The sequence below is a fragment of the Branchiostoma floridae genome, chromosome 9 (genome assembly GCF_000003815.2).
Source record: "Branchiostoma floridae strain S238N-H82 chromosome 9, Bfl_VNyyK, whole genome shotgun sequence".
NCBI classification, from domain to species: domain Eukaryota; kingdom Metazoa; phylum Chordata; class Leptocardii; order Amphioxiformes; family Branchiostomatidae; genus Branchiostoma; species Branchiostoma floridae.
Window position 1 is genome coordinate 10060699 of NC_049987.1, and position 9403 is coordinate 10070101.

Genomic DNA, 9403 nt, shown 5'->3' on the forward strand with positions numbered 1-9403 from the left:
ACGGAAGCATTTTGCACCCAGCGGCCGAAATAAGGCTCATCTGTCGGCTTCTAGACCTCAGGTTATGCATGCAGAACATGCTCACAAAAAAAGTTAAGTACTGTGAGATATAAAGTGTGCTCGTCTCTTTACGTATGCCTCCCACAGACTTTCAATGCGTTAAGCTATGCGCGGTGAAAAGTATGTCAAAACTACCCTGGGGCAAAGTATAGCAACGATTTGTGGTATAGGTATGCAGATCGGTAAACAGAGTAAAGGGTCGACTTGAGCGTGACATTTCGTTCTGATGCCAGCTTCCGAGGTCATCAAGCCCACCGACCTGTAATATGTGATATCATCACAATTGGTAATGTAACTATGGAATTCTTACAATGATCCATATGGATACCGCCTATGTTGAAGGTGCTTATATTTGGGATTTATCACACTCGAGCAGTGGGTGCTCATCTCCCAAATGTTGTTGCCGGGGTGACATGTGATGAAAATCTCAATAGGCTTGAATTATTTTGTTAGTAAGTTGATAACTAGTACTGTTATTACCAATAGGTCTCTTTTTGTGAAGAGTTATTAAGGGAATCATGCTAGCACATCTGTGAGTAAGAAATGGTAGGGTGCATTCGAACTCTTTCCAGTAGTACGGTTTGTTACATAATGTTCTACGAATTTAACCATGTTTTATCATACTTAGGTAAGTCATTTGACTTGAAAATGTTGTAATACATTTGACGGCGATTACTGAGCGTACTTACACGGACCAAAATTGGACTTTTTGTACCCTTTTTTTCATATTAATGGGAACGCGTGCAGAAGAGGGCTCTGAGAATTATACTCGGACGGGAGTACGTCACTTACGACAGTGCACTGAGCACTTCGGGTCTTTGTCGACTGGACTGTAGAAGGGACAATCTATGCCTACGGTTTGCACGAACTCTTGTCAACTCTGAAAGATTCAGTTATTGGCTTCCATCTAGACGAGGGGATACCCATGATTGGTCTCTAAGAAACAAAGACAAACTCTCTCACTTCCGGTGTAGAACTTCTCGTTTCGCTAATAGCACATTACCGTACTGTGTAAAGCTCCTGAACCAAGACGGGTAATTTGTGAATAGTAGCGAATCTTTCTTTGTGTAGTAACTGACCAGTTATTGTAGATAGTAGTTGTTATGTTGTCACTCGATCATTTTAAATGTGTTAACTTGAGTTAGAGGTTGAAATACTGACTGTGAAAAAACGACAATTCAGCCTTTTGTAAATGTGCTGCAAATGTTTTTAATGTCAATGGCAATAATAAACCAGTTCTCATAATTCAAGATATTAAAAGACAGCTGGATAGTACATAAAAGGTGAGAAAAGTTGTTCTTTATCTTTAAAATTTGCTGCACGAATCTTTGTCAAATCTTTGCCCGCTCATCGATCAGCACTCGCAGCGTAGTCACAACCTTCAGTTGGAAGAGGATGTTAACAGATGTCTCGTAACTAGCTTGAATGGTACTTTGCTGGTTGGTTGGCTACAGCAAATGGCGGGTGACGTCTAGTAGGCATCGGCACAGTTTTCTTCCCGTTCTATATATGTGCACTCCAAGCGGAGACCAGTTGTAAAATGACCCACCGGGTTATTGAAAAGCACTCGAAGCGGATGATGTGGGCGATGGTTTTAGTATTAGGTGCACATGTATCTTCAGGGGCAGTAACCATATCATCGGTCACAGGAAGAACATGATATTAGTATATCAATATCACTTTTTGCATCGCTAACCAAAGCAATATATCTAGAAATTTCAGCAACCTCTTGAGACACTCGTGGTACATGGTTTGAGTTGTCCACCAATGATGGGTGGGGATACGTTATAAAAGTTGCCCTCCATTGATTTTAACTTAGTAGAAAGACATCAGTTAGACTAAGCTCGTTCGTTTTTGTACGAGACAATGAAGACCTGCAATGTATGACATGGAGGAGGTAAGTGTATCTGTATCAATATAGCCGACATAACCGTCCTTCGTCGTAACACACGTACACCAGCTGTAATGTGGCGTGTACATGTAATTTCTACAGTTACCAAATTGCCTATATTACCGACGTGATTATTCTCTTCAATTAGCTCTCATGGGCAGGAGAGGTGTTTTGTTCGACAGCTGTATTTTTTGCAGATTTACAAAGTTTACACGCCATGTGATCTGTTAGATGAAGGAGGTTTGGTTAGATCAAAATGTTCACTCAAACGTTTTGCTTGAAAATGAGGCTTGTAGCTAGCTCTATGTGCTCGCGAATATTATGTTAAGTTTCATGTTCTTGAATTGAAGGTTGGTTCTGTATCTGTATCTGTATCTATATAGCCGGTATAACCGCCGTTCGGCGTAACACACCAGCTTTGCAGGCACGCGGCGCGGCAGCAGCTGGTTGTATTACACCGAACGTTGAACACATCAATCCTAGGTTGGTAACTCTGGTATTTAAAGGCATGACTGTTTCTTGTTCTTTTTTGAGCTGGTATTAGATACTTATCCGTTGGTACGTCCACCAGTTTATTGGTCATTTTGCTAGCAAACATTTCGACTCATGCATTATATATCGCTATTACACGTTGCATTTGCACCATAGGAACATATCACATAAACGTAATGAGTTCCGGAGTAATCTGATAGTCTCCAGTCTCGGCATGTTATTCTACGTCCGTTCTTGCTACCTGTGCGAGTGCGAATTCTACATGACTATCATCGTCCTGTCATTCGACAATATCCTTGTATGGTCATCACATATACCTTTAACAGTAGACGACCCTGTTCAGTAAGTAATTGCCATATGTTATAATGATATTCACTTTATTATAAATAATTATACAGCATTCTAAATTCGATAACTATCGTTCCCTAGAATTTTGCCAATGCTGTCGACTAAAGCTTTTTTGAATAGGTCAGAATGGACTGGAATCTGCAAGCGTTGTATGTTGGTTCAACAGCGTAGTGAATGCATCTGCTGGTTGCTTGCATCATAATATGACTTTTTTGCTACTGATTTGTCCATTTGTCACTGCATCTTGCAGTGACAATGATTTAATTTACTTAAACAAGATTCTGCTGAAAGGGTTATATATCATTTTATCAAAGACACATGGCTGGTGTATCAAAACGCCATAAGGTGCACTCCCACCGCACTTGTGTCAAGCCTGCGTCACTGCGGGGTTCGAAAGATACTCAACAAATTTCAGAAATAAAGAACGAATTTTCTTTCTTTTTGTGTATTTTGTCGTCTTCTAAGTCATACTGTTACGTATTACGCAATATCTAAATTATAAAATAACAAACAGTGACGCAGTGAACGAACCCCACAGTGACGCAAGCTTGACACAAGTGCGGTGAGAGCGCACCTATACCATGGTTGGTGTATCAATGCATAAGGAACTGGCGTTCAATAAAACTAATGGGCCGAATACATTGTGAAGAATGCAAAATTTAGAAGCTGGATTCCTTTAGCATAATCAATACCAAAGAATCTATCATCAGAACTACTCCTGTCTCCTGTCTCCTGTCTGTATATCAGAGGGTAACACTTGGAAATGGATCGATACCCCTTCATGTTTAATATTCAGAGGGACTTAAGGCCCCGCAGGGACCACCGACGGATTGTAGCTCATTGTCTACACAATGCCTGTGGGCAAATGATTATGCCAATCTAGGTGGGAAAATTCAATAAACCAATTTGTTCCAACAAGTTTCCCGTCAGTTCGAACAAATTTATCGTTTAATCAACCCAGTTGGGGGCTTTCCTTGCTCGGGAGTTGTAAATCTACCTGCTACAAACGACCGGCTAATCTTTGCTTGCGTTCGTACTAAAGCGGCGTCCTAGTGTTTTCAACTTTTAACTCAAGATATTTATAGGATTTGCCCTGAATGTAGCTATCGCCATTTATCACCTTATCAGTAAAAGGGATCACTGCTATCAGTTGTAACAGCATCTCAATGACCCTTTTGTCAATATAGCTAGCAGCTCATTGATTTCCATTCTATGTCATTGCTGGAGACATAAAAGGCTTTACAGTTTGCAATGACAAATACTATATAGTAGAAAGATATAGGAAACCATGTACCAGATTAAAGTATCTATCTCAGTCTACAATCTCTCAAAAACTTTAACAGAAATAATGCCCTTTCCATTGTATTATGTTACGAGAAATGCGGTGTAATTTTAGCGCATGATTTGGATGTTGACCACATGTCGAGAATATTACATGCCTCTGGTCATTTGTGTCACACAAACTGTATCCAACACGTACCGAATTGTAATCAAAGCGTCTTCCATTACATGCAATCTTAAGAATGACGTCGACATGAACCAGGTAATCGTGAAGTAATATATCGATTCTTTACGTTTCGAGAGCCATCATCTAGATGGAAAGACCCCCAAGTCATGTACATGTTACATAGTAGACTAGCTACCAATAACTCATTTGTTCGTTCATTAAAACTTTGTCGCTACAGGCTCTCCCTGTCAGAACTCCTTTCGACTTTTTTTGAGGCCGCAAACATACTTACTTAATCCCTGCATCTCTTCTAGCTCTAAAAGCACCAAGGAGGTTGTGACCCTGCTTCCGGTCTATAGATATAGAAGACATCTCAGATCGCGATGCGCTCGCACTGCGACCGAAATAGGATGTGTGTAACCTTGCATTTCTTATACCCCCTTTCCACTAGGACGGCGCTCTCACCGCGCTCTCTCTGCGACCTGAAATTTAAAAGACCGCTCAACGAATTTTATAGAAAAGAAACGAATCTTTTCACACTTTGTGTGTTTTGTTGTCTTCTCAGTCACACTTTTACGATTTGTATGATAAACCCAGTGTGAAAGCGAAGGTTACACATATCATATGTAGGTCGCAGTGAGAGCGCAGCGCGATCGCCGTCTAGTGGAAAGGGGGCCTTACTGGGTATATCATACAGCATGTAAAAGTGTGACTGAAAAGACAGCAAAACACACAAAGTGTACAAAAAATTCGTTTTATACAATTCTATACAATTCGTTGAGAATTCTATGTCGCAGAGAGAGAGCGCGGCGAGAGAGCCGTCCTAGTCGAAAGGGGGTATAAACTGTATCCCTGATTGTGCGCATGGGGAACTGTGTAGCCAGACATATTGTCGTCGTCAGTCCCCCCACAAGAGCATTGCTATAATGGTCTAAACCCTAAGGGGAATGATTGGGTTATGATGGCTCAGACAAAACTACTCAACACAGGTCAGCAGTAATCTAAAACAAATCTACCGGCGGTAATGCTCCATTTCCAAACCGGGGCCCGGCCCGGGCGGGAGGTTTCCGGAAACGAAAATCAAAGGCGTTTATAAGGGAATGGACACAAATTATGCTGATGACTTATTTTCTTATGTTCTTCAGTTGTTCTTTTATGTATTATATTAGTTCCGAAAACGGCACGACCGGGTTTGGAAATGTGGCCTCGATGTCAAAAATGCAACAATAGCACCATGAATACTGTTTTGGCAACCACAGTGTGTTTGGAGATAAGGTAGTGAACCCTTGAACACTTTGTTCGTTTAAATGGCACCATAGGGGTTAGTCATTAGAGCCCAACCTTCTAAGTTTGGTCTTCGGGACCAGTCAACTGAGGTACGAGAGTGCGTAGGAAATGTAATGCCACTTTGGCTTTTGGGAACATTGCAAAGTTCAGTCTTACTACCATTTACGGCAAAGAGTGAAGTTGGTCCAAAGGGAAGTGACTACAGCTGCGACAAGTGTATCACGTTATCTTTGCCATAGGATGAACGTGCATTACACATGTGTCTCGCATGGTGTCAACGGCGTCGCATGACAGTTACATCCAGTGCACCCCAGAGGAGATCTAGAAGAAAGGGCAACTGCTAGAATTGTAAGTCTTCTCACTGGTCTAGGTCTTGTAGGTATTTTCACTAATACTAATCTGTAGGAAAGAAAAAAAAAACTTTTGTAAATATATAATACCCTTTTCATCTACTTTCATTAACTAGTAGGACTATTTAATTACAATTCCGAGAAAATGATTAGTATGAGATATGCATTCTATCTAACAAACTGTCATCTAGTCATAACACAACAGTTGAAGCAAAACATAATTCCTTTTTCATGTGCAAAGTGACTTTGCATGAAGCTTTCGATTCCTTGCTCTCCGGTCACACCAAGGTCATGAACACTTACGCTCCCTGTGGTCCATAATGCGGGTATTTATTACGTCGCCCTTCGCGGTGGAGATGCAATCTATGAAGGTTCCGCCAGGTCACGTAATATCTTCACGACTTGTGCCTGTTATAGGCAGAGTTCATTTTGTTTCGTAAGTATGAGCATAATATGTATAACCTACTTTTGTAGCATCTGAGATTTTTGGTGACGCACTCAGAACGCTAGCCTAGTAGTTAAAGTATTATGTTCAGTTTTTCAGTTTTCAGTAGTTATAGTATTATGTTCAGTATTTCAGAAATTCCGTGGTGATTTTTGTAATGTCCTAGTTAACATATGTTCGTGCCCTGAAACATGCTCAGTATTAGACGGCTCTACTTAAAGGCAATACCCTCCATACCGGAAGAGCCGGTCATATTTCGGTACCAAAAATTTAAAGAGTGTTGTTGGAATAAATGTAAAAGTTTAAAAACATATTTTCATCCGTTGTTAGGCTAACAGCTTATGTTTGCAGTAGCAAGTCATATTTTGGCAGCAGTAGCTAGAAAATGTTATTCAAGACATTAAATTTTAGAGGCTATTTGAAATATTGACATAGGAAAGCATGATTTAAAATCGGTAGGGCCGAACATTATCTACTTTCAGAATAGACCTATAGGATTATATAGGATCATCACCTTAGCGTGATCCTTTTTCCACAGACATGACCTAAAAATCTTACACTATTTATCTGAATACTTAGAGACACGTTTGTAAATCATACTTGCTTCCAATGATGTTCTTTTCTCTTTACCAAGTTGTTTCTTTACTTAACCCGGGATTTCGGCAGTTTGTCGTTCTGTCGTATCGGGGGTTAGAGGTGAACGTGATGTGGGTCAAAGGTAAATTTCCTCTCCTAATATCCCATATAATATATTTTACTTCTGCCAACACGTTAGCAGGTTGTCAATGCCTTCTGCAGCAAAAAAGGAATTATAATCACCAGCTGCAGTAGGTGTGATCCCTGAAGCGTAGCGGCCATATAGACTACATGTTTACGTTGCTGCATTGTCTTGCTTTCTACCTCCAGGCGTTTAGCTATAGTATGTCAGTGTCTTTTTTGGCACTTTGTACCAAATTCAAGATAAATCACTCGTAAAACTAAAATAGCACAATGCCTTGAGAGAAGAGGGCATCAGTTTGCAGAAAGGGCCTCCAATTTTAGTTGAGGTAGATCCACAGTGGTTCATTGACACTGCCTTGTTGCACGCTCGTACCCAGCGCCGCGAAGAAGCCATAGGTTTAGATTGTGGGCTCAACCAATACACAAATAAAACTATATGGAATCCACATCTGTCATTTTGTTTTGTTTTGTGTTTGTCTCAATTACCTTAGCAAATCGTAAGTTGTGTGACTCTTGTGTGCGTCTCTATACAACGTGAGACTGTACCCTAGTTAGCTAGTATTTTCTACAGTTACCGAGGCGAAAACAAGACGAAAGTTTACTATTTCGGGGGTAAAATGTTGCCACAATGGTGATACGTTATATCAAAGGGAACTTTAAAATGTACCTAATTTGGTGGCGCTGCGAGGGTGTTAGATTACCCTTCTAGATTGCCGAGAGGGGAGTTATGTCACGGAAGGGAGTTCGCTACGGTAGCGCGTTTGGACACAACATTCACGTCCCCAGGATACTACCGCCCTCCCAGCATGCTTCGCGCAGAAAAATACGTTCTCTGTCCCAGGGCTGTCTTTGCGAACAAACCACTAGTAGCCCCCATGCGGCCAAAAAGTGAATTGCATAAAAGACTCGCACACGCATATTCAGTGGAACAAGACAATTTATTACGACGCTGTGAAGGAGCGTGGCCTTGTTGGACATAACGATTGCGAATGTAAGATCTGTGTGTGTGAGATTGAGAGAGAGGGGGGGGGGGGAGAAAGAGAGAAAAAGGGAGAGATTGAGAGATTAGTGACAAGGCACAAAGTTAGAAATAGGAAAATCGACCGTCAGTATACCGCAGGCGCTTAGAGTGAAATGAGGCCATTAGTCTAAGTTGAACCCCCTGATCTTAACTGCAAAGGGTAATTACATTTACGCCATTGCTGTCAAATGTTAGCGCTACTTAGCTGCATCCGTGGTGATGAGATGTGCAGATACATAATGAAATAGTGCTTCTCTTTGCAAATGTGTCTTGTTTTAAAGCTAGTATATTAAGATAATATGTACCAGTTTAATAATTTTAACGTGAAAGTTCATCTGTGTTGGTAGAAGTCATTATATAATTTCCAACACAAAAATTGGACCCAAATTTTCGACTGAACAGTACAAGTCTTTGTCAAAGAATGTGACGTCACGTTATGCAGATAGAACACGTGACTCATTGGGACATAGGTTGCAGGAATTCTAAGGCGCCCACCGTCTCTGTTCAGGGATGGTTGGAAAACTCTGAAGTAGATAGCTTCTTTGATCTCTTAAAAGTCTGGCTCTATGTCTAAGATTTTGACTTCGTCAGTTTAATAATTGCACTACCCCACTAGTAGTGTCCACTCAGCATAGTGATAAGCATGCTCTTCATAGACGGTGCCCTTTTAATCCAAATAGATTACTTTCTAGCAAATGCTACCTGATTCACAGCTTAAAATGAACGATAGGCAATGTAAGTGTAGACATGAAGTCTTGTCAGGTTCGCTTTATCGATTGTACACAGGACTCCAATGGTAACAAATGGCTTCTTGTCTTGTTCATTTCTGCACCATCAACTTGTAATTGGGAAAATCAAAGCCTTAAAGTCGAGAGTAGGAACCATTCATGGAGTGAAAACTGATGATAATCGAAGTGGAGACGGGAAGACTCACGCTGGTCATATGGGCTAAAGATATACAACACGCACGTAAGTCGACTATATTCCTTGTACTTTTGGGTGGTTTTACCCTGTCGGTTACTGGAAAGCGTACGTCGAATTATGCATTAATCAAGCTTTGAATCGAACTTTTGAGACTTGTCAAGGCACTACGTACATACGATACCTCTAGCTTTGCTGCAGGAGTCACTATGATTAAAGGTATTTGGCATTTTCAGTGTTCGTCTCCATTTCCATTTCGTGATCTTTACCTCTATTTAAAGAAGCCGCTTGGCAGGTAACTGCTGTCTCCACCCTATTAACGGAGATGGGGATACCATAACCCGAGGCGGTTCATTGTGAGCAACAGTCGTAAAATGAAGCAGACACGATCCGTTCCTGGAAGAATTGCCCTGTCTTCTCG